Consider the following 25,950-nt stretch of genomic DNA (forward strand, 5'->3'; position numbering starts at 1 on the left):
GGGTGTAAAACCGGCGCACCTTCTCAGGCAGATATTGACCGTCCAGACCCCCAAGAAGTTTTAGTTAGCAAAGAAGCCTGCTTACAGTTTTATAGATAGTGTCTCTCTGGGGCTGCGATTGCCCCCTTCCGGCTCTGGCTGCCTGTCACCGGAGGGGGAAGGTCTGCAGCCGGCTATCTCTGTTCAGTCCTTTGTTCTGTGCGCGGGCCTGGCGGTGTCTTAGGTTAGGGCTGGCTTTTCGCGTGGTAGATATCCCACAGTCTGGTTTGCTAGCCCAAATTATTTCGCTCAGATAGCGCTCAGGACATTCGGCCCGATTCTTACTCTAAGGGACACAGCCCGTGCCGCACTTCCCTGCCCAGCCCCCGCTTGCTAATGCCGTGTGCAGGCGTCTGCGCTGCTTCTCCGCTGGGGGAGTTCCCGTAGGGCTCACAATCCGCGATTTTTAATTGTTTATTTTTTTTTTTTTCCCCTCCCTTTTATGTTGCCCTCTGTGCTTCCAAAGCTCGGCACAGATTCGGCAGTGAGAGGGTTTCCTGGTGTTTGGAAACTTCTCTCTTTTTAAGACTCCCTTCCCGGGACGGAACTCCGTCCCTCCCTCTTTTGTCTCTTTTTTTGTCTTTTATATTTTTTCCTACCTCCTTTCGAAGAGTTGGGCTGCTTTTCTGGGTGCCTGATGTCCTCTGCCGGCATTCAGAAGTTGTTTTGTGGAATTTACTCGACATTTAAATGCTCTTTTGATGAATTTGTGGGGGAGAAAGTGTTCTCCCCGTCCTACTCCTCCGCCATCTTGGCTCCTCCTCCGCAATTAAATATCTTGATGGTGAGTAGTGGTTGGTGTTTACACAGAGCTACACATTTAATACAATTTCATAGAGCTATATCAGATCAGATCAAATCAGATCAGTTGCTCAGTTGTGTCCGACTCTTTGCGACCCCATGAATCACAGCACACCAGGCCTCCCTGTCCATCACCAACTCCTGGAGTTCACTCAGACTCACGTCCATCAAGTCAGTGATGCCATCCAGCCATCTCATCCTCTGTCGTCCCCTTCTCCTCCTGCCCCCAATCCCTCCCAGCATCAGAGTCTTTTCCAATGAGTCAACTCTTCGCATGAGGTGGCCAAAGTACTGGACTTTCAGCTTTAGCATCATTCCCTCCAAAGAAATCCCATGGCTGATCTCTTTCAGAATGGATTGGTTGGATCTCCTTGCAGTCCAAGGGACTCTCAAGAGTCTTCTCCAACACCACAGTTCAAAAGCATCAATTCTTCGGCGCTCAGCCTTCTTCACAGTCCAACTCTCACATCCATACATGACCACAGGAAAAACCATAGCCTTGACTAGACGAACCTTTGTTGGCAAAGTAATGTCTCTGCTTTTGAATATGCTATCTAGGTTGGTCATAACTTTCCTTCCAAGGAGTAAGCGTCTTTTAATTTCATGGCTTCAGTCACCATCTGTAGTGATTTTGGAGCCCAAAAAAATAAAGTCTGACACTGTTTCCACTGTTTCCCCATCTATTTCCCATGAAGTGGTGATACACACACAAATAAGTGTATATATTATGGGTGAAATCTAAATAAGTTCTATGATTTGTGGTTTGATATTGTACTACAGTACCTTATGATGCTAACACTGAGGGATGGTGGGTGAAGCAGACAGAAAAGCTCCCTGTATATTTCTTTGCAACTTCTTATGAATCTATACTTATCTTTAAATAAAAAACTTACAATAAAAAAAAAAGCTATAAAGGAAAAGAAAAAAATGATACCTAGAAAATCCTCATGCTTATGGAAATTAAGAAATAAAACTATAAATAAACAATAGAACATATCACAGTGGAACTTGGAAAACATTTTGAACAATGATCATGAATATAAACATATCACAACATATGGGACACAGCAGAGCAGTGATTGGAGACAGTGTGAAGGGGTGAGGGGTCTATTTTAAATAGGGTCTTTGGGGAGAAGCCCTCCTTCAGAAAGTGACTATGATGAAGTGATTGGAGACAGTGTGAAGTGGGGAGGGGTCTATTTTAAATAGGGTCTTTGGGGAGAAGCCCTCCTTCAGAAAGTGACTATGATGAACTGGGAGAATGTGCCATAAAATTTTAGAGAAGAGTCATCCAGGAGGAACTGAAAGAGATCCAAAGCAGGAATAAGCTAAGAATGGCCCAGAAACAGTAATTGTAAATAATTAACTCTAGAACCAGCCTTAATGCAAAAGCAGAAATTAACAACCAAAAGGTCTAGAGCATTCCAGCTGACATTCATCCAGAGCATCCTATCAGCCGGGGCCTGGTCCCTGCTTCCTGGAATGCTCAGGCTGTTTTCACCATGGCAGACAAGCTTGTTAACTTGCCCTTCACTGGTCTTGCCAGAAAGCTGATTGTTAAATTTTCATTAATTTTGCAAGTCAGTTGAGGCCATGTGGTAGTTTGAAATCAGCCATGGTGAGTAGATTTACACCATGAAAATCAACAAATGCCACAAATCAGGCCTTGTTTCTGTTTTTGTTTTGTCTTGAAATGTGGTTGTTAAATATTTATCAACGCACTACCAGAAAACACAGATTCCTGAGAAAACAGGACATAAGCTGCATTATTAGATAAAATATAAGGCTACTGGAAGAGAGAATGAGACAATTATAGATAAGATTATTGAGTTGGGTGGGGTTATCAAAGCTGCAATCCACTCAGAAGGAAAGCAATGAATAATTTGGTTCTAGAAATTGGATCATGAGGAGGAATAGGGTCATAAGAATGGAATGGTAAGTAAAGGAGAATGTTAGTTTTAGGCTAAAGAAGTTTAGCTATCAGTTGTTTCAAATATTATATCTTCTTAAGCTATTTCCAATTTGTCCCTTTTGAAAATATCCTCTGCTTCAGGGAGGAAATAGAAGGAATCAGATTTAAATTCTAATTTAATATTACCAGACTTCCCTGGTGGCTCAGACGGTAAAGTGTCTGCCTAGAATACGGGAGACCTGGGTTCAATCCCTGGGTCAGGAAGATCTCCTGGAGAAGGAAATGGCAACCCACTCCAGTATTCTTGCCTAGAAAATCCCATTGACAGAGGAGCCTGGTAGGCTACAGTCCATGGGGTCGCAAAAAGTCAGACACAACTGAGCGACTTCATTGTCTTTCTTTCTTTAATATTACCAAACCCATAAACCAAGCACATGTGTACCTCGCAGGGCCTCTTCCTGGTCTGACAAAGAAGGGTATCCCTTGGCTGGCTTGTCCCTACTTGTGCCAAGAGCTCACAACACCTCCCTCCTAACTCACTGCTTCCAATTACAATTGTAAAATTCTTGTGCTTTTTTCTTAAAACAGTTGTTTTTGTTGACATTCGTGAGGCCACACATTTCTTTCTTTTCAGTTCCCTCCCAATCAACTGAAGTACCTTTCTTTCCATTGCTCTGATCCCTTATGAAAAGCCCTGCATCAGAGCATCCCTTTCAGTATCTATTTACTCCACTACATTTTCTTCTAATAACTCATTATTACTTAATATTTATTATAATTTTATAAACATTTCCTTTATTTTCTCTTTTTCCATTAGAATTCAGGGTCTATGATGTTCACTGCTGAGGCCCTAGCATCTACAATGGCACTATTAAATAGAACTTTGTACAGTGATGAAAATGTTCTGCATCTGTGTTGTCCAAAATGGTAAGCATTACCCTAAGCCACATGATCACTTAGAATCACACTGATCACTTGAAATGTGGCTAATGTAACTGTGGAATAGATTTTTAATTGTATTTCATTTTAATTAATTGAAATTTAAATCACCACATATGGCTAATGGATATGATACTATATTGGACAGCACCTGGAACATTGGAGGAGTTCAAAAGGTCTTACTGAAAATGAGGGACTTCCCTGGGGGTTCAGTGGTTAAAAATCCATCTTGCAATGTAGGAGACATGGGTTCAATCACTCTTGGGGAACTAAGATTCCACATACCATGGGCCCACTAAGCCTGCGTGCCACAATTAGAGAGCCTACAGGCCACAACTGAGCCCTCACACCACAACAAAGGATCCCATGTGATGCAGCAAAGATCCTACATGCTGGAACTAAGACCCAATGTAGCCAAAGAAATATTTTTTTAAAAAGCAAATGAATGATGCATGAATGGAAAAAAAAAATGCATGTAAGAATGAAGTACCTGCAGTCAGTTTATAATCCTACAGATTTTGTTTGGGAATATCACTTTTCCTCTTTCTGTTTGTGCTTTTTGGCATTGGCTTTGTTTTTTTTTTAATATAAATTTATTTATTTTAATTGGAGGCTAATTACTTTACAATATTGTATTGGTTTTGCCATATATCAACATGAATCTGCCACGGGTGTACACGTGTTCACCATCCTGAACCCCCCTCCCACCCCCCTCCCCGTACCATCCCTCTGGGTCATCCCAGTGCACCAGCCCCAAACATCCTGTATCCTGCATCAAACCTGGACTGGCGATTCATTTCATATATGATATTATCCATGATTCAGTGCCATTCTCCCAAATCATCCCACCCTCTCCCTCTCCCACAGAGTCCAAAAGACTGTTCTGTACATCTGTGTCTCTTTTGCTGTCTTGCATACAGGGTTATCATTACCATCTTTCTAAATTCCATATATATGCGTTAGTATACGGAGGGGGAGGGGCTGGTGGGCTGCCATCTATGGGGTCGCATAGAGTTGGACACGACTGAAGTGACTTAGCAGCAGCAGCATACTGTATTGGTGTTTTTCTTTCTGGTTTACTTCACTCTGTACAATAGGCTCCAGTTTCATCCATCTCATTAGAACAGATCAAATGTATTCTTTTTAATGGCTTAGTAATACTCCATTGTGTATATGTACCACAGCTTTCTTATCCATTTATCTGATAATGGACATCTAGGTTGCTTCCATGTCCTGGCTATTATAAACAGTGCTGCGATGAACATTGGGGTACACGTGTCTCTTTCAATTCTGGTTTCCTCGGTGTGTATGCCCAGTAGTGGGATTGCTGGGTCATAAGGCAGTTCTATTTCCAGTTTTTTAAGGAATCTCCACACTGTTCTCCATAGTGGCTGTACTACTTTGCATTCCCACCAACAGTGTAAGAAGGTTCCCTTTTCTCCACACCCTCTCCAGCATTTATTCCTTGTAGACTTTTGGATCGCAGCCATGGCATTGGCTTTGTTATTCAATTTTCAGTTAACATGTTTGTGTTTCCAAACTGGAATAGTATATAACACGTAGAATTCCTTTTGTTTCACCACTCTTCATCAGGCATCTCAGCAAATCACTACATTCCTCAAATTTTGTTTGATTCTTCACTGCTGAAACAATTTCTGAGCTATCTTTCTAGACAGAAAACCTTCTCATTTTACCCATTTCCTCTCATGATTTTGTGTTTGTTTGTTTTAAATATTATTATTGTGAAATACTATATAGAAATATTTTAAAAAATACCTTGTATCCAACAATGTGGCCTAAGAAATAAGTGGTTAACAGTAACATTCAAATTCCAGTGTATTCCTCAGTGGTTCCCTTCTTCCCTCACCAGAAATTGCAGCTATCAAATATATAAATGTCATGGTTTCAGTTTATTTCTATTACATATGTATCTCAAAATGATATGCTGTATAATACTGATTTAGTGTTTTACATCTTTATTTGAGCTTCCCTGGTGGCTCAGATGGTAAAGAATCTGCCTGCAATGCAGGAGACCTGGGTTCTATCCCTGAGTCAGGAAAAAGTTGGCTTAAAAGTCAGCATTCAAAAACCTAAGAGCATCACATCCAGTCCCATCACTTCATTGCAAATAGATGTGTTGAAACAGTGGCAGATTTCATTTTCTTGGGCTCCAAAATCACTGTGGATGGGGACTGAAGCCATGAAATTAAAAGACACTTGCTTCTTGGAAGCAAAGCTATGACAAACCTTGACAGCATATTAAAAAGCAGAGACATCACTTTGCTGACAGAGGTCCGTATAGTCAGAGTTATGGTTTTTCCAGTAGATAGGTACAGATGTGAGAGTTGGACCATGAAGAAGGCTGAGCACTGAAGAATTGATGCTTTCGAATTATGGTGCTGGAGAAGAGTCTTGAGCATCCCTTGTACAGCAAGGAGATCAAACCAGTCAATCCTAAAGGAAATCTGTCCTGATATTCATTGGAAGGAATGATGCTGAAGCTGAAACTCCAATACTTTGGCAACCTGATGTGAAGAGTTGACTCATTAGAAAAGACCCTGATGCTGGGAAAGATTGAGGGCAGAAGAAGGGGGTGAAAGATATGAAATGGTTGGATAGTGTCACTGACTCAATGGACATGAGTTTGAGCAAACTCCAGGAGAAACAGAAGGACAGGGAAGCCTGGAATGCTGCGGTCCATGGGGTCGCAAAGAGCTGGACATAACCTAGTTACTGAACAACAGGAATCTTTTTATGAATGATATTATACTCTATGAATCATTCTACAACATTTTTACTTGTTCATTACATTTTTGTGATTTATCTGTTTGCTACATACAGCTGTATTTCATTCTTTTTCACTGCTGTATAGAATTCTATTCAGTATAACATTCTCCTAATGGCCATTTCAATTTTTTTCAAGTATTTTCCCTATTGTTACTAAGTCTTCTATAAGATTCATCTACACTTTTCTTTGTGAATTATACTGGAGTATTTCTAGGGTATAAACCTGGGGAAATATGTGCTTGGATGTGTTTGTTTCCTTTAGTCTTCACCAGTTCTAGATATAGGCCTTTGTTATTAATGTGCATTAAAAAGATCTTCTCACAGTTTATTCCAGTATTTTTAATTTTTAAAATGTTTATTTTTAATGGGAATAAGAATAATAAATCAGTTACCCATTGCCCAAATCCACAAACAATATCAAAAGTCACCTTTTAGAGAGCTTACCCAACTCCACAAAAATTATAGTCTTAAATCAGTGACAATAAGTATCATATGCTCTTCTAATACCTAACAAATTATCTGTATTTATAGATTTTATCTTTATAAGATGCTGTTTGTTTGTATCCATGTTATTTTAATGACGTTGATAAGGTTATAAAATTATTGTGCTATTTTCCTGCTCTTTCAAATTCTCATAAAAATATTAAGCAGTCTTATCTTAAATCATTTCAACAGCCATGATTCATTCATACATTTTTTTCCCAGTAAACAGTGCAAACATACTGATATTCTTCCAGTAATTATGAATACCATATTTATTTGTTTACTCTCCCTGGCTTTATCTATAATTCAGCTAGTTGATTTTATTCTAATCTAAATATGCCCCAAAATAATTAAAGTCTACATTCTTTTCATAAAGAAGGTTTTTTAAAAATAACCTGACAATGGAAAATACTTCATAAACTGTTTTAATATTCAAAAAGTGATTACTTTTTTACCACCTTTTTACCCCATCATATATAGCTGAAATTTTAAGCTCATTTAAAGTTATGGTTCAAGCAAAAATTATGTCAAATATTCTATCTATATAGCTTCTAAATCCAGTTTAAACATAGCCAGTAAAGAGCACAGAATAAAAATGCAAACCATCAAACAAATGGATCAAATGGGAATCAGAGTTAGGATCCTGGCCAAGGCCAGTAATCAGAGATTCAGAATTTGACTGAGCAGAAGAATGTCCAACCACCACTGAGACTAACCATCTAAAATGACTGAACCAGATTGCCAGTTATATTGGTGATTCTTCACTTGCAGATGAGAGACATTCAGCTTAAACAAAAAAGAAAACATAAAAACACACACACAAAAGGAAAAACCACAACATTAAAAGGACTATTTATGGAAAAGACTCTGGTTAATTAATGGAAAATATCAGCAGTCCATCTGTAAGGAAAGCAGGAATACAGGGACTCAAATGCCATCAGCAGAGAGAACTGCCTCGGCCTCAGATGTTCCTTTCGTACTTGTTCTGATTTTCTTTTTACAACTTGACTCTTTATGTTTCAGATACCTTGGCTGTTGATACCTTCTGAGTTTTATATTGTAGACCTTCAGCCATCAAAGAAATGCTGTTGTTTTCTCAAATTTGATTCTAGTTATCTCTGGGAGAATTTTAATAAGCCTTACTTGGACCAAGTGCCTATATTTGACCCAATCAATTATTGCTAGGAAGTCAGAATATTATTATTGCACTAGTTTAAGTCTGCTCTCTATTCCTGGCCACAGGTATAGGGCCAGGGGTAAAATTGCTGTGTATTAGCATCACCGCTCTACTATAATCTGGGGAGTAATGGGTTTGGGGAGAAGATATGCAAGACCAAGCAAACTCTCCTAGAGGCCCTATTCCAAAAACAGCAGGCAGATTCATAGGTGATGGTTCCACACCAAGATGAATATTTTGTCAATTATGCAGAGATGTTTTGGATAATTCTAGTTTTTCCAACAGTGAGCAAAGCTATGTTGTGAGGTAGAAAGCAATGTATCACCAAAAGTGATTAAGACAAACTACAGAATCATTTATGTATTGTATGGGAAAATTTGGAAAATGTCTAAGAGATTGGACTGATTTACCTTCTAAGATCCACTTCAGTTTAATATTTGATAATGCTTAGTTTATTTCATTCCATCCATTCAGTGATTCATTTCACAATTTTCAGTTTGGATCTTATTTATATTACTGTGCTACTTGTTTAAGGTACAAAAGAATAAGATACATTCCCTCAAGGTATATATCCATTTGATTATATATTTTATATTTTTAGTAATAGCAAGGAATTTTAACCCAAGGCCTAGAAGTTACATGTCCATGAGAATAAAATCCTTTCCTTTTTACCACATGTTCTATATTAAACCATACCAGTCATAAAAACAAGCCCACTTACACTTCCATGTTGCCATTCCCCTGCATATTCTTTTTACTCTACCTTTCCTTTAGGTCTCTTTGTAATATAATGTAGCATAAAATGTCTCCTTTTACTTCTCATCCCCAAATTTACTTATTCCTTCTCCCTATGCTTTCTTATATAAATTCTGCCCTGAGTGCTCCTTTCACAAAGAACCAAGTTTGTCTAATCTTTTACTTTGGTTTATACAATAGATTTTTTATGACAATGTTGAAGGTATTGCAAAATAGTAATGAAAAGTGCAGGAAAACAGGGCATTTTTCTACATCATTCCTATCTGTGTCTATAGCTTCTTTTATAAATCTTTAAGCTCTATTCCTCTGATTTCTAATTTCTTCTCTTTCTTTAATGACTTTCTATTGACTTTATGTCTATATTACATTCAACAGATTAGAGTTAAAATGCATTAAATATTACATCTCATGGTTTTACTAAAGCTGAGCACATCTTCAGAAAGATTAAAGATCATCTCTTTCTACAAATCAAATTAGTACTGAAAAAGCCAGTTTCTACACATTTATTCATAAAGATATCTCTACTGTATTCTGAATTTGTCTAAGGAATGAGCTTTCACCTTTTGATAATTACATGAGACATAAAGAAAGGCAAGCAAATCAAATCAGCTTTTATGATGTTAAATTATTTCATAGGTCAATATCATGTATTAAATTATGATTTCACCTCCGAGTCACATCAAATGATTTTACAGTGAGTGTACTGAGAAACATTTACATTTGCTGTAAAATATGAAGTACTTAAACCATTCGTATTCAGTAACTGCTTTATGTCTCAAAAGTAAAATGACAAATTCTTATGAATTTGAGCTTTAAAATTCTTATGGAAGAAATTCTTTATAAATTAGAAAATACCTCATCATTTTAATTGGAGAAGGCAGTGGCACCCAACTCCAGTACTCTTGCCTGGAAAATCCCATGGATGGAAGAGCCTGGTGGACTGCAGTCAGTGGGATCGCTAAGAGTCGGACATGACAGAGCGACTTCACTTTCACTTTTCACTTTCATGCATTGGAGAAGGAAATGGCAACCCACTCCAGTGTTCTTGCCTGGAGAATCCCAGGGATGGGGGAGCCTGGTGGGCTGCCGTCTATGGGGTAGCACAGAGTCGCACATGACTGAAGTGACTTAGCAGCAGCAGCAGCAACGTCGTTTTAATATGGGATAGTTTTTGCTCCTGAAGAAATGTGCCTTTTGATTTTGCTTTTTTAGAATTTTCCAACTATGGATCACTTCAAATTTATTTCTAATAGACATTTTGTGGAATACAAGAAAAATTTGAGAATAACCCCTCCCCTATCCAAGTTTCAGTTTATTTGGAGATACTACTGTTTCATGAAATAAAGGCATCTTGACCCAAGGAAAACAAAAATGATAGCTGTTACTAATACATACTGTCTCTCAAAGTCACTTAGTCATGTCCTACTCTTTGCAACCTCATGGACTGTACTGTCTCCTCTGTCCATGGACTTCTCCTGAAAGACTACTGGAGTGGGTAGCCATTCCCTTCTCCAGGGGATCTTTCCAACCCAGGGATTGAACGCAGGTCTCCTGCATTGCAGGCAGATTCTTTACCATGTAAGCACCAGGGTGGCCCCACTAATACATATTACATATGCATTTACTCTTCACAACAACCTATGAGGTTTATACAGTACTGGCCCTATTTTGCAAAGGAGAAGACGCTCACCAGTGTCTTATGGCTGGCAGTGCAGAACCAGATTTAGCCCTGGAGTCAACCACCATGCTATACTCCCGCTAAAGAGGGCCAGTGTTCCTAAGATGACACAAAAGAACAAAAGAGTTTTCAGGGCTCTCTAAGGTGCTATTGTTTTAAGGATAAGAATGAATATGCAGTTTTCACCAATTATTTATAAAATGTAAACCTGGTTTGACTTTGGAATCAGTGGGAAATTATTTCAAAGTCTCTGTTTGAGACTATAGAATTAGTCTCAAAATTAAATAGATTTAAAGCTTAAATGTTAAAGAAGAGCAAGCAGCTAGAGGAAATTGTTTATGTAAATTAAGATGAGAAAGGCCTCTGAGCACAGCACCAAAAACACAGTAACATTCTAGAGATATGGCTCCACAAAAATTTAGTCACCTAGCTATGAAAAGGGCTTCCCTAGTAGTTCAGCTGGTAAAGAATCCGCCTGCAAAGCAGGAGACCCCAGTTCTATTCTTTGGTGGGGAAGATCCCCTGGAGAAGGGATAGGCTACCTGCTCCAGTATTCTTGGGCTTCTCTGGTGGCTCGGACTGTAAAGGATCTGCCAGCAATGCAGGAGACCTGGGTTTGATCCCTGGGTCGGGAAAACTGCCCTGGAGGAGGGCATGGCAACCTATTCCAATATTCTTGCCTGGAGAATCCCCATATACAGAAGAGTCTGGCAGGCTGCAGTCCATCGCAAAGAGTCAGACACGACTGACTAAGCACAACAGGACATACAGTGAATTAATAGAAGAATCAAGTTATATAGTAAAAAGTCATACAGATGTGAAAACTGCAAAGGAATGTCATATAAGGTGATAACATACTTACCTTCTGAATGGATTTATTACCTAAATCCTATAGGGGAGAGAGGAGAAGGCAATGGCACCCCACTCCAGTACTCTTGCCTGGAAAATCCCATGGACAGAGAAGCCTGGAAGGCTACAGTCCATGGGGTCGCTAAGAGTCGGACACGACTGAGCGACTTCACTTTCACTTTTCACTTTCATGCATTGGAGAAGGAAATGGCAACCCACTCCAGTGTTCTTGCCTGGAGAATTCCAGGGACCAGGGAGCCTGGTGGGCTGCCGTCTACGGGGTTGCACAGAGTAGGACACGACTGAAACGACTTAGCAGCTGCAACAGCAGCATAGGGGAGAGAAAATAGTATAATATGAATAACATACGTTTCTCTTTTGGAAAGGAAATTATAAAATTTTTTTAAAACACATCTTTTAATTCAGGGAACCATACTTAAAAAGATAGAAAATGAAAAGAAAAATCACTTCTACCTAGAAATTCTTTTTATTCAGGTACCCATGCTGTAAATCACTTATCTGTATTAATCATTCAAGCTAGAGGATGTAGAATATTTGCAACCCCTAGAATCAAAGAACTTATTAGCAAAAGTAAGTTTGAACTTCAGATTGCCTCACTGTGAAAGTTAAGTTCTAATGTGCCAGCTTTTAGACAAGTCATTCTATGTAAAAAGATAAGTATCTCCTTATAAAATGATTTTCTTTCCTACCTAAAATGTAACCTTTTTGTTTTTCAACACTTTCAGAACATGTAGAGATAATTATGAGATATGATAAGGCACAACTGTAAGAAAAAGGTTTGGTTTATAAATTGAATTTATTTTAATCACTTCAGATATATCTGCACCTACAAATAATTATCTCTCAAAAAGATTAGCCTTTGTTTTTCCAAAATTGAAATATGCCAGAACAGCCTTGCTTGACTAAAAAGCAGGCCTGTGATAGCTTCTAAACCTAAACATAATAACCCTATTGTATGACTTTATTCATTCTTAAATGATATTTTTTCATTTTTTAATGACAGTTTTATCAGCAATAAATATATTAAGTGCACAACAGAGCACTTTTGATTAGATAGTCTTTATAGCTTAACTATCCTGAATTATATTTGGGGGTTGTGAGAGTCAACACTACGTGTTCATTACATAATATTCTCTTTCTGGGCACATAGGAAAACTAAATTACTGCAGTCCTTGACCTTATAAACATTCCATTTGCTCTTTCAGCCTTTTCCTTTCCACAGCAGCATTGGAAGCCACATGTTCTGCATCTTAGATCTACAGTGATAGAAGCTGGGTCCCTGGGCTATCTCTTACAAGAGACCCTCTTAGGAAAACTGCCTGGTGTACATCACAGTGACATCATTACAAAAGAGATATTTGTTTCATTAAATCATAGTGGTTTGGGAATTTTTACATAGTGTAGTCTCAACCGTTCTAATAGAGGTTTGCATTATTAAAGCAATTAGCTGATTTAAAATATCGATTCTATCATTATTTGAAAATGAAAAAGAGCAATAATAATGAAAATGGCTGAAATGATGACTCACTTTTATCAAAACTAAAGAATCAAATTGACATAAGTGAACTAACTATAAGTGATTATTCCTTTAACAGTGTTTTAGTAGAATATGGAAAATAGATCTCTTGTGTTTTATAAAGTTCCCTATGTTGAAAGCTAAGAACATTTTCTGTATGGTAAAGCATTTTCACATTTTCCTTGGAATAGCTGAATTATAGAATTCTCAGTTATGAACATATTTTGATTGTGAATTTAAGAACATGATTTTTCATAGAAAATATAGTCATACTGTATTATTTCACATCTGGCCATTTGTATACCACCATCATTTTTTTGGTTGTTATTAGGTTCACATACTCCCTATGCTTTAAGTAACATACACCAATTCTCATTTTAATATATATTTTCTACCAGATATTAAAATAAATATTTAGCCATTATAATACAAATGATCAGGGATGGTCACAAATTAATCTTGTTGTCACCTGTGATACAAATACCTCTCTTAGAAACCACTCTTATAATAAAGGATGGCTAGGTTCCTAGGTAACCACATCACATCCACCTTTTCCCCAAATAACACCAAGTTTGTTAAAATATTACTATATCAGATAAGTTTGTTGAAATATTAATTTGTATCTATTCTCCCCATATGCTCCTCCTACACCCTTCTCCCATTTTTATCTCATAACAAGATTTTGTAGTTCTCTGTTTCAAGGTTTTTGGACTGAAAGAAAGCAGAAATGACTTTGATCTTTAACTCATGGTGTGTCCTGAAGATGAAGTTAGGATCAGTAAGGTGTTTAGAAGTATTCCCCAAGACTTGCTGGTAGAGGAGGGCTGTGAGTCCAGGAAGGCTCTGGCAGTAACCAGGGAGGTGACCAGACCTGGGGGCAGGGGGGTGACTGTTAGGTGCAGTCAGAAAGGCTGCATCACAGGCATGAGGACTTCCAGTTGCACTCAGTGTGCACACTCCTGGGGGCAGGCCTCTGAAAAGCCTGGGACTCCCGTTGGACCACAGCGCGCGTGGGAGACGCTGTCTGGGTGGGACTCTTACATTTCCAGATGCTCTTGATGCAGCTACAGACCCCAGACACTTGGTACAAATGGTTTGATCTCATTTGCAGAGTGGGACAGAGATGACACCAGAGTGAATAAATTTCCTGCTAAAATGGTGGAATGGGGCCACCAGACTGGACTCGAGCTGATTTAGAGGAAAATTTTAAGCATGGTATTCTTGATACAGCTCAGTTTGTAGACTAAGATCTATGCTTTCTACATTAATAAGATCATTCTGCCAATAGAATCTAACCACATTTTAGCAGCTTTTCTGAGGGAACTGTATTTTACTTTAACATGGCAGTACTATATTTCTCCAACCCAGATGTTAGTATCAGCCCCTCAGGTCCTTTCCCCATACACACACACACCTACCCACCCCCCGCCCCCACATACACAGATGAACACACACCCCAATACAATACTCCTAGGTGTACAAGCCAATGAGTGCTCCTCCTACTAATTTTTCACACTGTAGGACCCTTAGCCAACAAAAATAGAAATCTCTTTTGCAAACACATATAGAAACTTCTCTAAAGACGGCCTGAATGAGCAATGGGGAAAGCCTCATCATTTATGATCGTTGGTAAGAGAAACCATAGAAAATACTTTGGAAAATGGTATGCCTTTGCTCGTTGATTTAATTACTGTTTTATAAAGTATCAACAAGTAGCTCCCTTGAAAATTTTCAGATCTATTATCTGTTAAGAAACTCAAGTGTTGACAACTCAGGTACATTGATTAACATGGTATTATGATACATAAAATATGACCTTTCCAGAGGTTTGTTTATTGCCTTTATAAAAGTATGTGTGTATTAGTTGCTCAGTCGTGTCTGACTCTCTGCAACCCCATTGACTATACATAGCTCACCAGGCTCCTCTGTCCATGGAATTGTCCAGGCAAGAATACTGGAGTGGGTAGCCATTCCCTTCTCCAGGGGATCTTCCCTGCCCGGGGATCAAACCCAGGTCTCCTGCATTGCAGGCAGATTCTTTACTATCTGAGCCACCAGGGATCTGGCTTTATAAAAGAAAAGACTCTAACATTATCAACTTTTCTAAGGTTATATTTGAATAATGAAAGTGAAAGTGAAGTCACTCAGTCGTGTCTGACTCTCTGTGACTTCATGGACTGTAGCCCACCAGGCTTCTCCATTTTCCAGGAAAGAATATTGGAGTGGATTGCCATTTCCTTCTCCAGGGGATCTTCCCCAACCAGGGATTGCCATTTCCTTCTCCAGGGGATCTTCCCCACCCAGGGATCACACCTAGGTCTCCCGCATTGCCGGCAGACACTTTACCCTCTGAGCCATCAGGGAAGCTAAAAGCTACTCAGTGTTTGTTAATATTTGTGTAGATATTTTAATGACACTGAGCAAAATTTGTCATTTCTTCTAATGCAACACTCTTCATTCTGCCTGTCATTTTTATAAATTTTGTAGGGTTTAAAGGTTGGATAACCCGAGAAGAATCCTGAGTTTTTCCACAAGGGATACTTAAATTCTACCGAGAATTGTTAGCTAGCACTGATTTTTCTGCTTTTGCTAAAGGATATCCATGCCTTGGCATGGCGCCTCCAAAGTATAGCTGATTTGTATTCATCCAGATTCCCTAAATGATCTTCCCCCAAATGCAAGCTACCGAATTAATACAAACCATATGTTACTAAATAAGAAAGAATTCTAGCTCATATGAGCTACCAAATTAAAATTTAATAAAAATGGAAAGACTAACTCCCTCTTGAATATGACCTCGGCAGAAGGTCATTATTTTTCCTCCTAGAGGTCCTAAAGCACGAAATTGAAAACAGGTAATGTACTACCTCCACTCACCCCATCACCTTCTATTCAGTCAGTGTTCCTCTTCTTACCTTCTTTACCAGAACCCAGTAAGTCATTCAAAGGGAAGGAAAATATGAGACTAAAACTAATAAGAAAATAAAGAAGAATAGGGTGAAGTTTGACAATGAAGCTTTATTTCCCTCTAACTATAGCTGTAAGCCATTAGTTGAAAAATTTAATAATATACTAAGGTTTCCTATTACATGTTTCATTCTAAACAGTAATGCACCTTAACAGCTTCCCACTCCATGATTGACCAGTAATTCAACAAGAGTGATTTCTTTGTATGGAAAGGTACTTTCTCATACTTTTAAAAAAGAAAATCAGAGTAGATGTCACTATGAGGTTATCATTATGCCATGGGGGGAAAGAAAGTAAGTAATGCTACTTTTGAAATATTTTGAAAGAAAGTAAGTAATGCTGGTTTTGAAAGGTTTTAAGATATAAATGTTTGGATTTTTAAAATTACTATGATTTATCAAAGATCTCAATACAAGCATTACTTAATATATTTTCTAGGATTTGTATAATTTTCACTACTACATGATTTTAAATTGTTAATGTTTAGTGTAAAAATCAGAAATTCATCGAGTGGTATAGCTCTTGAGAGATATTAAGTCACACTGGAAAATTAAGCTCTTCACTAATTTCCTATTTGTAAATTATTGGTTAAGAGAAACAGTTTCTCTTTGTTTTAAGACAAACCAAAGATATAAATGAAAATAAACAAATAATAGCACCCAGTAAGAAATCTGTGCTTAGAGAGATAACTAAAAAATAGAGCGTAGATGTGTAGCCATCTGGAGAATAAGAAAATCAAAAGTAATAGGCAGCATTCAGAATTTATTAAAAAGAAATTATGCCAGGAGCTTCTTATTGCAGTTTTCTGTGGAAGTGTTCAAATTAATGAGTAAAGAAATACATTATACACTACATATTTGGGCCCTAGTGATATCATTTTATACATGATCTCATGGCATAATATTTGCTAACTAATCTAAATTAACTTGGCTATAAATGCTATCATACTGATTGAAAATTTGCTAGCATACCACAAAAGCAGCCAGTTATAATGAATGACACAGTTCGATGAAATTGTCTAGAGCCAGAGGGATGATATTGGATCATCTGTGACATCAGATTATAAAATGCAAAGAAATTAATAAATCTGAAAACAGTTGAGATATCAAGCAGGTACAAAATAAAGAGTAGAAAAGAAAGGAGATGTAATGAAAATGACATAAGTCAAAGAAACCAGCAGAAGTTCATTACCACCTTCAGGTGGGGTTGACAGTGGGATCCAAAATGGTTCCCATCATCATCACAAGTATAATTTTGACAAGCCCACTCCCATTTGCTACTTCCAAATCTAAATGGGGGAGGAAGGAGAGAAAAAATAATTTAAAATATTCTTCACCACTGTTATCTGAATCAGTCCTTCAAAATTTCCCCAAATGGCAACAGTTTCAAAATCAAATTCCATTACCAGTTGATGTTTTCCTGCTGCACCTTTGAATGAAGAAATATGTGTTTTATTTCTCTTTGAAGCCACAGTGTATGGCTTCTATTAAGTATTCAAAACTGTTTCTTGAATGAACACTGTTTGAGAGAACATCTCCAGAATGTCAGTCTTAAGTGGTGATGATTAATGGAGCAAAAGAGAAAATTGCTTTTAGTTTATTCCACTGAAGAGTTAATTAAATACAAAAAAAAAAAAAAAAAAAAAGCAGTTCCTGGGCCTATTTCCTAGTGCTGTGCTGTCCTATACTATAGACAGTAGCCATAAAATTTTTAAATTAAAACTTCTGTTCTTTAGCTACACTAGCCACTTTCCAGTACTCAGTATTCACTGAGTATCAGGTATCAGTGGCCTCTGCATTTTAGAACAGTTCTATCATTGAAAAGTCTTTTGAACAACACTGTTCCAGAGCATGTCAGTAGCATATCATCATTTTCTATGCATATTTTCTAAACTGTATATTCATTTATTTATTCAAAAATACTCACTGAATATACCTTATATACTAGTCACCAAAAATACAAAAATGAATAAGACCCCTGTTTTTAACCATTTAGAATCTTTCATAGGAGAATATTAGTGATCAGATAGTCACAGTCTAGTGCCATGCCATGGGCAGTTAATAGGAAGAAAGCAAAAAAATTGATGCAGAAGAGTACTAAAGATTGATTATTGAAGTAATCAAGGTAAATGTTTTTTTAATTAAGCCAGAGGAAGTAGAAATGGAGAGAAGAAGGAAGAACCAAAAGGTATTTAAGAGGCATAAACAGTGTGATTTGGTGAGAAATTGAGTATAATAGAAAAGATGCAGTTTAGATTAACTCCCAAGCTTCTAGCATGAGGGAATGAAAGAATCGTACCACCATTATCCTGAATTGAGTTTATATGAGGAAGGATTTAGTATGGTTTAGAGGAGAGATGGCTTTCAATTTTTATCTATGGATGCTTTTTAATAGTTATAATGTATGTTTGTCCAAAATTCATGAGAAAGTTTGAGACTAGAGCTGGAGTTTGGGGTATTAATATTGTGGAGCTGGTAGTGGATGAGGTCACACAAAAAGGAATGTTGTCAATGAAAGCAAAGAAAACAAACATTAAGCACTTCTAGAGAAATTTCTGGGAAAACAGAAATGAATGGGATCATAGAAACCAAGAGAAAGGAATTTTAAGAAGGTGCCAACAACCTAAAGAGCTTCAAAAATAAGATATAAGATAAAAACTAGGGGGGAAAATATCCATTTAATGTGCCAATAGGTCAGGAGTGACCTTAACATGAACATTTACCTTAAATGACACAAGCAGAATATTGGTAGCAAGAAACCCATGAGTCAATATGTGGGGAAGAAGGAAAGATGTGAGTGTAACACTTTTTCCAGAAACTGAACAGATTTGAGATGGAAAGAGCTATACATGAAGTGATATGTAGATGCAGGAAGGGATTTTTACTCATATGCTATTTCTATTATGGAAAAGGTTTGAGCATTTAGTTTAAAAGTTTCTGTGTCCATAGACCATGCTATAATGGGTCCATCTTAGCTGGTGTGGATTACTTGTAGCTTACCTATAGAGCCACTGAGCCTTGGCCAATGCTATGGAATGCATTAGTTAAAGATAAATGATGTTTTGAAACTGTGGGCCTGTAAATTGTTGCAGATCAAGATATATCAGCCTGCAAGCACTGTTTAGTAATAATAATTGGATTTATAATAGTACTTAATTTCAGAGCCTGGAGGAGGGGGCTTTCAAATTAAAGCCTAGCAGCATAGCTAGAATATATGTTTTATGAGGAGTTCATGATAAGAGATCTCCATCATGAAAAATTTTGGGTTTGCTGCTTAGGAGGTGCTTGAGATGTGCACACATAGTGGTTAGACCAAGAATACCTGCGAGACCCAGAGATGGGAGAATAAAGAAATCTATGCCTGAGATCTCTGGACCCTTCCCTGTAAATGTCTTTCTTCTATTGTTTCTGTGCTATATCCTTGTACACTTGTTCCAAGAGCATAAGCTAAGTAAACTAAGCTCTGTAAATCTGTGGAATACTGAGGGTGATTAACACATAATTAACACTGGATGACATAATTTTAATAGCAAAAGTCCTCAGTTTTTCAGTCTCTTGAGTAATTTGTCACACACAAGTGTAATTTAGGGGCTCAATAATTACAATTCCTGAGGCTAGGTTTTTTCTCAAGGAAAAAAAAAAAAAAACAGAAATATAGTTTCATTTTCACAAAACAAGTTTAAAATAAAAAAAAAAAAAATTGTCCAGTTAGCCATGAAATTTGTTACTAACAACAGCACAGGGATATTTGAATAACTGATTTTCCAGCCAAACTATTTGATTGGTTCATTAAGAGAAGAATCTATTTTAGATATTCACACCTTCTTGGTTGTACTCTTTCACTGTATTTTCAACCATTTCTTTACTTCTCCATCTTCATTGTGTAATTTCACATGCCCAAGCATCCCATCCATTTCTTTGGTTTATGATTAAAAAGCCAAAGTTTTTCCATCATCCCCAACAGTGGAGTGAATCCCTTCAGTTCACACAGAAAAGACTTTTAATTACCTCCGTTCACACAAAGATCCTATAAGTACTTAGGAAAGGAAGCCAGATGGCAATGTTCATAGATATAAACTAAGCTGAAATAGAGTGATATAGTTATTCAAGGAGGAGACAGTTTAATAAAGTGCTACAGGACATACATTTTAAATCAGTTAGATGTGGAATAAAATTCCAGATGGGCTCCAAGGTATGACCCTGAGAAGGGTACTTAATGAATTTGAGCATCAGTCTCCTCCACCGGAAAATAGTGAAAACAGTAATGCTTCACAGTGTTACTATGAGGAATAATGTAACATATATATGCAAACTGTTTAGTCCATTGACCAGCATATAATAAGTGCTTAATAAATGGCAATGATTTAAATTCAGTGAATAAGGGTTCAATAGCAAATTATATGTTCATGAATATAATCCTTAACCTTTCCAAATCTCTCCACATCTCAGTTTTTTTCAAATAGGAGAGTAAAATTAAATTTACTTAGCTGAATTTTTATGAGCATGGAGGGACTGAATATATAAGTGGTCAATGACCAGATCACATATAAAAATAGAATTCCAACCCACAGTCTCTGCACCAAACAATCCAGAAGCCAAACCAAAGCCTCTGTAGCAGATCATCCCAAAACAGTCAGTGCTTCGTCAGTTACTTCCAGCTCCCCTAGTATTTGCCTGCACTTCTAATTTAGGACCAACCAGAGAAACCCAAATAAACTCCTCAAACCAACCTCAGAGGGTGGTCCACTTCCAGAGCCCGCCTCCAACTTCCCCAAGTCAGCAGCTTCTGGTCAGAGCACACCTGAATCCTTTCTCTTTTCCACTATAAAACTTTACCACTCCCCCGTCTGCCTTTCAGTTTCCATCCTAAGCAATGATGGTGGCTGACTCCCTTGCTATAGCAAGCCCTGGATAAAAAAAAACTATCCATTTGTTTTCATTTGGGTGGTCTTTTTTTCCACAACATTATAACTGAGGTTAACCTCAGTTCAATGCCAATTTTAAAAGGCCACATATATTTTATTAGTGTTATTATTGTGCAGTAAACAGACATGATCATTAAGGCTCACCCATGCAACCATCTGCTTGTGGCTGTACTACTTTTCCATCAGGTATGTAATACAGATGCTCATGATCAATCCAGTTCTCTCCCTGCATCATTACTAAAACCCATTCTTGGACTGCTATGAGTGTTCCAGGTGCTTAAACTCTCTTCTTTTCCTTTCTGATCATATATCCTACCTTCTCTGTTTTGTCTGGACTCACGTCTAGCATTTTAGCAATTCTCTAGTCAACATTCTCATATACCTAGATAACTCTGAGTAGACAAATACTCCTTTTTCCCCAGAAAGGGGGCTCATTTCTTTTGAGTGTTTCCCCACTCCATCCACGTGGTTTGATAGATGCTAGGAATTCTAGTAGCCCATCCCATACATGAATGCTGTACAAACAGGCAGGTTGAACCAACTGGGGTCAAAAACAGTTGTCCTAGGCCATTTCTAGATTTTTCTTATTAGGTATAAGACTGAGAATCTTTTAGTCTCAGAGCTCACAAATTCCAAATTTGTGAGATTTTCAGAGCTCTTGGAAGTCATGGTTCTAGCCTGGTGGAATAGTCCATTGTGAGAATGATGTCTGTATTCAAAAAGCAAAAGAAAGAAGAGTGTATGCAGGTATCATTCACTGCTCTAGGAAACAGAGAAGAAAGAACAAACAGTTTAGTTGAGTATGGGCTTATGCTGAGTCTTGGACAAGAGCAGAGGAGAGAAAGCAAGGTTGTGGAAAAAAGAAATCAAAATTTGCATAGAAACAAATGAAAATGAAAACACAACAACCCAAAACCTGTGGGACACCGTAAAAGCAGTCCTAAGGGGAAAGTTCATAGCAATACAGGCACACCTCAAGAAACAAGAAAAAAGTCAAATAAATAACCTAACTCTACACCTAAAGCAACTAGAAAAGGAAGAAATGAAGAACCCCAGGGTTAGTAGAAGGAAAGAAATCTTAAAAATTAGAGCAGAAATAAATTCAAAAGAAACAAAAGAGACCGTAGCAAAAATCAACAAAACCAAAAGCTGGTTCTTTGAAAGGATAAATAAAATTGACAAACCATTAGCCAGACTCATCAACAAACAAAGGGAGAAAAATCAAATCAATAAAATTAGAAATGAAAATGGAGAGATCACAACAGACAACACAGAAATACAAAGGATCATAAGAGACTACTATCAACAATTATATGCCAATAAAATGGACAACGAGGAAGAAATGGACAAATTCTTAGAAAAGTACAACTTTCCAAAACTCGACCAGGAAGAAATAGAAAATCTTAACAGACCCATCACAAGCACGGAAATTGAAACTGTAATAAAAAATCTTCCGGCAAACAAAAGCCCAGGTCCAGACGGCTTCACAGCTGAATTCTACCAAAAATTTAGAGAAGAGCTAACACCTATCCTGCTCAAACTCTTCCAGAAAATTGCAGAGGATGGTAAACTTCCAAACTCATTCTATGAGGCCACCATCACCCTAATACCAAAACCTGACAAAGATGCCACAAAAAAAGAAAACTACAGGCCAATATCACTGATGAACATAGATGCAAAAATCCTTAACAAAATTCTAGCAATCAGAATCCAGCAACACATTAAAAAGATCATACACCATGACCAAGTGGGCTTTATCCCAGGGATGCAAGGATTCTTCAATATCCGCAAATCAATCAATGTAATACACCACATTAACAAATTGAAAAATAAAAACCATATGATTATCTCAATAGATGCAGAGAAAGCCTTTGACAAAATTCAACATCCATTTATGATAAAAACTCTCCAGAAAGCAGGAATAGAAGGAACATACCTCAACATAATCAAAGCTATATATGACAAACCCACAGCAAACATTATCCTCAATGGTGAAAAATTGAAAGCATTTCCTCTAAAGTCAGGAACAAGACAAGGGTGCCCACTTTCACCATTACTATTCAACATAGTTTTGGAAGTTTTGGCCACAGCAATCAGAACAGAAAAAGAAATAAAAGGAATCCAAATTGGAAAAGAAGAAGTAAAGCTCTCACTGTTTGCAGATGACATGATCCTCTACATAGAAAACCCTAAAGACTCCACCAGAAAATTACTAGAACTAATCAATGACTATAGTAAAGTTGCAGGATATAAAATCAACACACAGAAATCCCTTGCATTCCTATACACTAATAATGAGAAAACAGAAAGAGAAATTAAGGAAACAATTCCATTCACCATTGCAACGGAAAGAATAAAATACTTAGGAATATATCTACCTAAAGAATCTAAAGACCTATATATAGAAAACTATAAAACACCGGTGAAAGAAATCAAAGAGGACACTAACAGATGGAGAAATATACCATGTTCATGGATTGGAAGAATCAATATAGTGAAAATGAGTATACTACCCAAAGCAATCTATAGATTCAATGCAATCCCTATCAAGCTACCAACAGCATTCTTCACAGAGCTAGAACAAATAATTTCACAATTTGTATGGAAAAACAAAAAACCTCGAATAGCCAAAGCGATCTTGAGAAAGAAGAATGGAACTGGAGGAATCAACCTACCTGACTTCAGGCTCTACTACAAAGCCACAGTTATCAAGACAGTATGGTACTGGCACAAAGACAGAAATATAGATCAATGGAACAAAATAGAAAGCCCAGAGATAAATCCACGCACATATGGACACCTTATCTTTGACAAAGGAGGCAAGAATATACAATGGATTAAAGACAATCTCTTTAACAAGTGGTGCTGGGAACTCTGGTTAACCACTTGTAAAAGAATGAAACTAGAACACTTTCTAACACCATACACAAAAATAAACTCAAAATGGATTAAAGATCTAAACGTAAGACCAGAAACTATAAAACTCCTAGAGGAGAACATAGGCAAAACACTCTCTGACATACATCACAGCAGGATCCTCTATGACCCACCTCCCAGAATATTGGAAATAAAAGCAAAAATAAACAAATGGGACCTAATTAACCTTAGAAGCTTCTTCACATCAAAGGAAACTATTAGCAAGGTGAAAAGGCAGCCTTTAGAATGGGAGAAGATAATAGCAAATGAAGCAACTGACAAACAACTAATCTCGAGAATATACAAGCAACTCCTACAGCTCAACTCTAGAAAAATAAATGACCCAATCAAAAAATGGGCCAAAGAACTAAATAGACATTTCTCCAAAGAAGACATACAGATGGCTAACAAACACATGAAAAGATGCTCAACATCACTCATTACCAGAGAAATGCAAATCAAAACCACTATGAGGTACCATTTCACACCAGTCAGAATGGCTGCGATCCAAAAATCTACAAGCAATAAATGCTGGAGAGGGTGTGGAGAAAAGGGAACCCTCTTACACTGTTGGTGGGAATGCAAACTAGTACAGCCACTATGGAGAACAGTGTGGAGATTCCTTAAAAAACTGGAAATAGAACTGCCTTATGATCCAGCAATCCCACTGCTGGGCATACACACTGAGAAAACCAGAAGGGAAAGAGACACGAGTACCCCAATGTTCATCGCAGCACTGTTTATAATAGCCAGGACATGGAAGCAACCTAGATGCCCATCAGCAGATGAATGGATAAGAAAGCTGTGGTACATATACACAATGGAGTATTATTCAGCCATTAAAAAGAATACATTTGAAGCAGTTCTAATGAGGTGGATGAAACTGGAGCCTATTATACAGAGTGAAGTAAGCCAGAAAGAAAAACACCAATACAGTATACTAACGCATATATATGGAATTTAGAAAGATGGTAACAATAACCCTGTGTACGAGACAGCAAAAGAGACACTGATGTATAGAACAGTCTTTGGACTCTGTGGGAGAGGGAGAGGGTGGGAAGATTTGGGAGAATGGCATTGAAACATGTAAAATATCATGTATGAAATGAGTTGCCAGTCCAGGTTCGATGCACGATACTGGATGCTTGGGGCTGGTGCACTGGGACGACCCAGAGGGATGGAATGGGGAGGGAGGAGGGAGGAGGGTTCAGGATGGGGAACACATGTATACCTGTGGAGGATTCATTTGGATATTTGGCAAAACTAATACAGTTATGTAAAGTTTAAAAATAAATAAAATAAATAAAATAAATAAATTACATCAAAAAAAAAAAAAAAGCTAATGCAGTTACCACCATGCCAAGACTTCACTCAGGGAGAAGGGGAGGATTAACTTCACACTCAGATTTTTAATAGTTTTGGAAACTAGCCAGATATGGTTAATAATAAAGTCTTCAGAATACAACAATAAAATGAGAACTGTTATATACCCGAGATGAAAATGCAGCAGTCTCACATATAAATGTCTAGATAATTGTTCAACATAAACTGAAAGTGAAAATCCTTCACATTGTTGATGTGTCTGACAACTAGCTATCCATTTTTCTCTGAGTTCTTGACTTTGGTAAGTTTGCTATTGCCATAGCAGGACCAAGAAAACTTATTGGGATAGAGGGAGAATACTTCAAGAATGCTACACTTGGGTCAGGCTGCCCAGACATGTCATGCAGTAGTAAGTAGACATGCTGCTGCTGCTGCTAAGTCACTTCAGTTATGTCCGACTCTGTGTGACCCCATAGACAGCAGCCCACCAGGCTCCCCCATCCCTGGGATTCTCCAGGCAAGAACACTGGAGTGGGTTTCATCCATTTCTCCAATGGATGAAAGTGAAAAGTGAAAGTGAAGTCTCTCAGTCATGTCCGACTCTTAGCGACTTCATGGACTGCAGTCTACCAGGCTCCTCTGTCCATGGGATTTTCCTGGAAGCTACCAAATCAACTCATAAATATTCATTGAATAACCAATGAATGTCAAGAAAGAAATCATAGAAAATGCTTTGAATTGGGAGTCAGGAGACCCTTAGTCTTCCAGGTCTGAAATTTGCAAATTCTTGACCTTGATCAAGTCATTTAACAGGCTCTGAGCCTCATTTTTCTCATCTGCAGAAGGGAGGGGTGATAGACCA

General features: G+C 37.7%; 1 protein-coding gene across 1 annotated transcript in view; it reads right to left on the minus strand.

Moving 5' to 3' along the window:
• The window catches only part of CCDC178 (coiled-coil domain containing 178), a 408,302-nt gene that overhangs the window by 381,498 nt on the left and 854 nt on the right, over positions 1 to 25,950 (minus strand). The gene's annotated exons all lie outside the window — the stretch shown is intronic.

This window comes from Bubalus bubalis, chromosome 22 (assembly GCF_019923935.1).
Source record: "Bubalus bubalis isolate 160015118507 breed Murrah chromosome 22, NDDB_SH_1, whole genome shotgun sequence".
Lineage (NCBI taxonomy): Eukaryota > Metazoa > Chordata > Mammalia > Artiodactyla > Bovidae > Bubalus > Bubalus bubalis.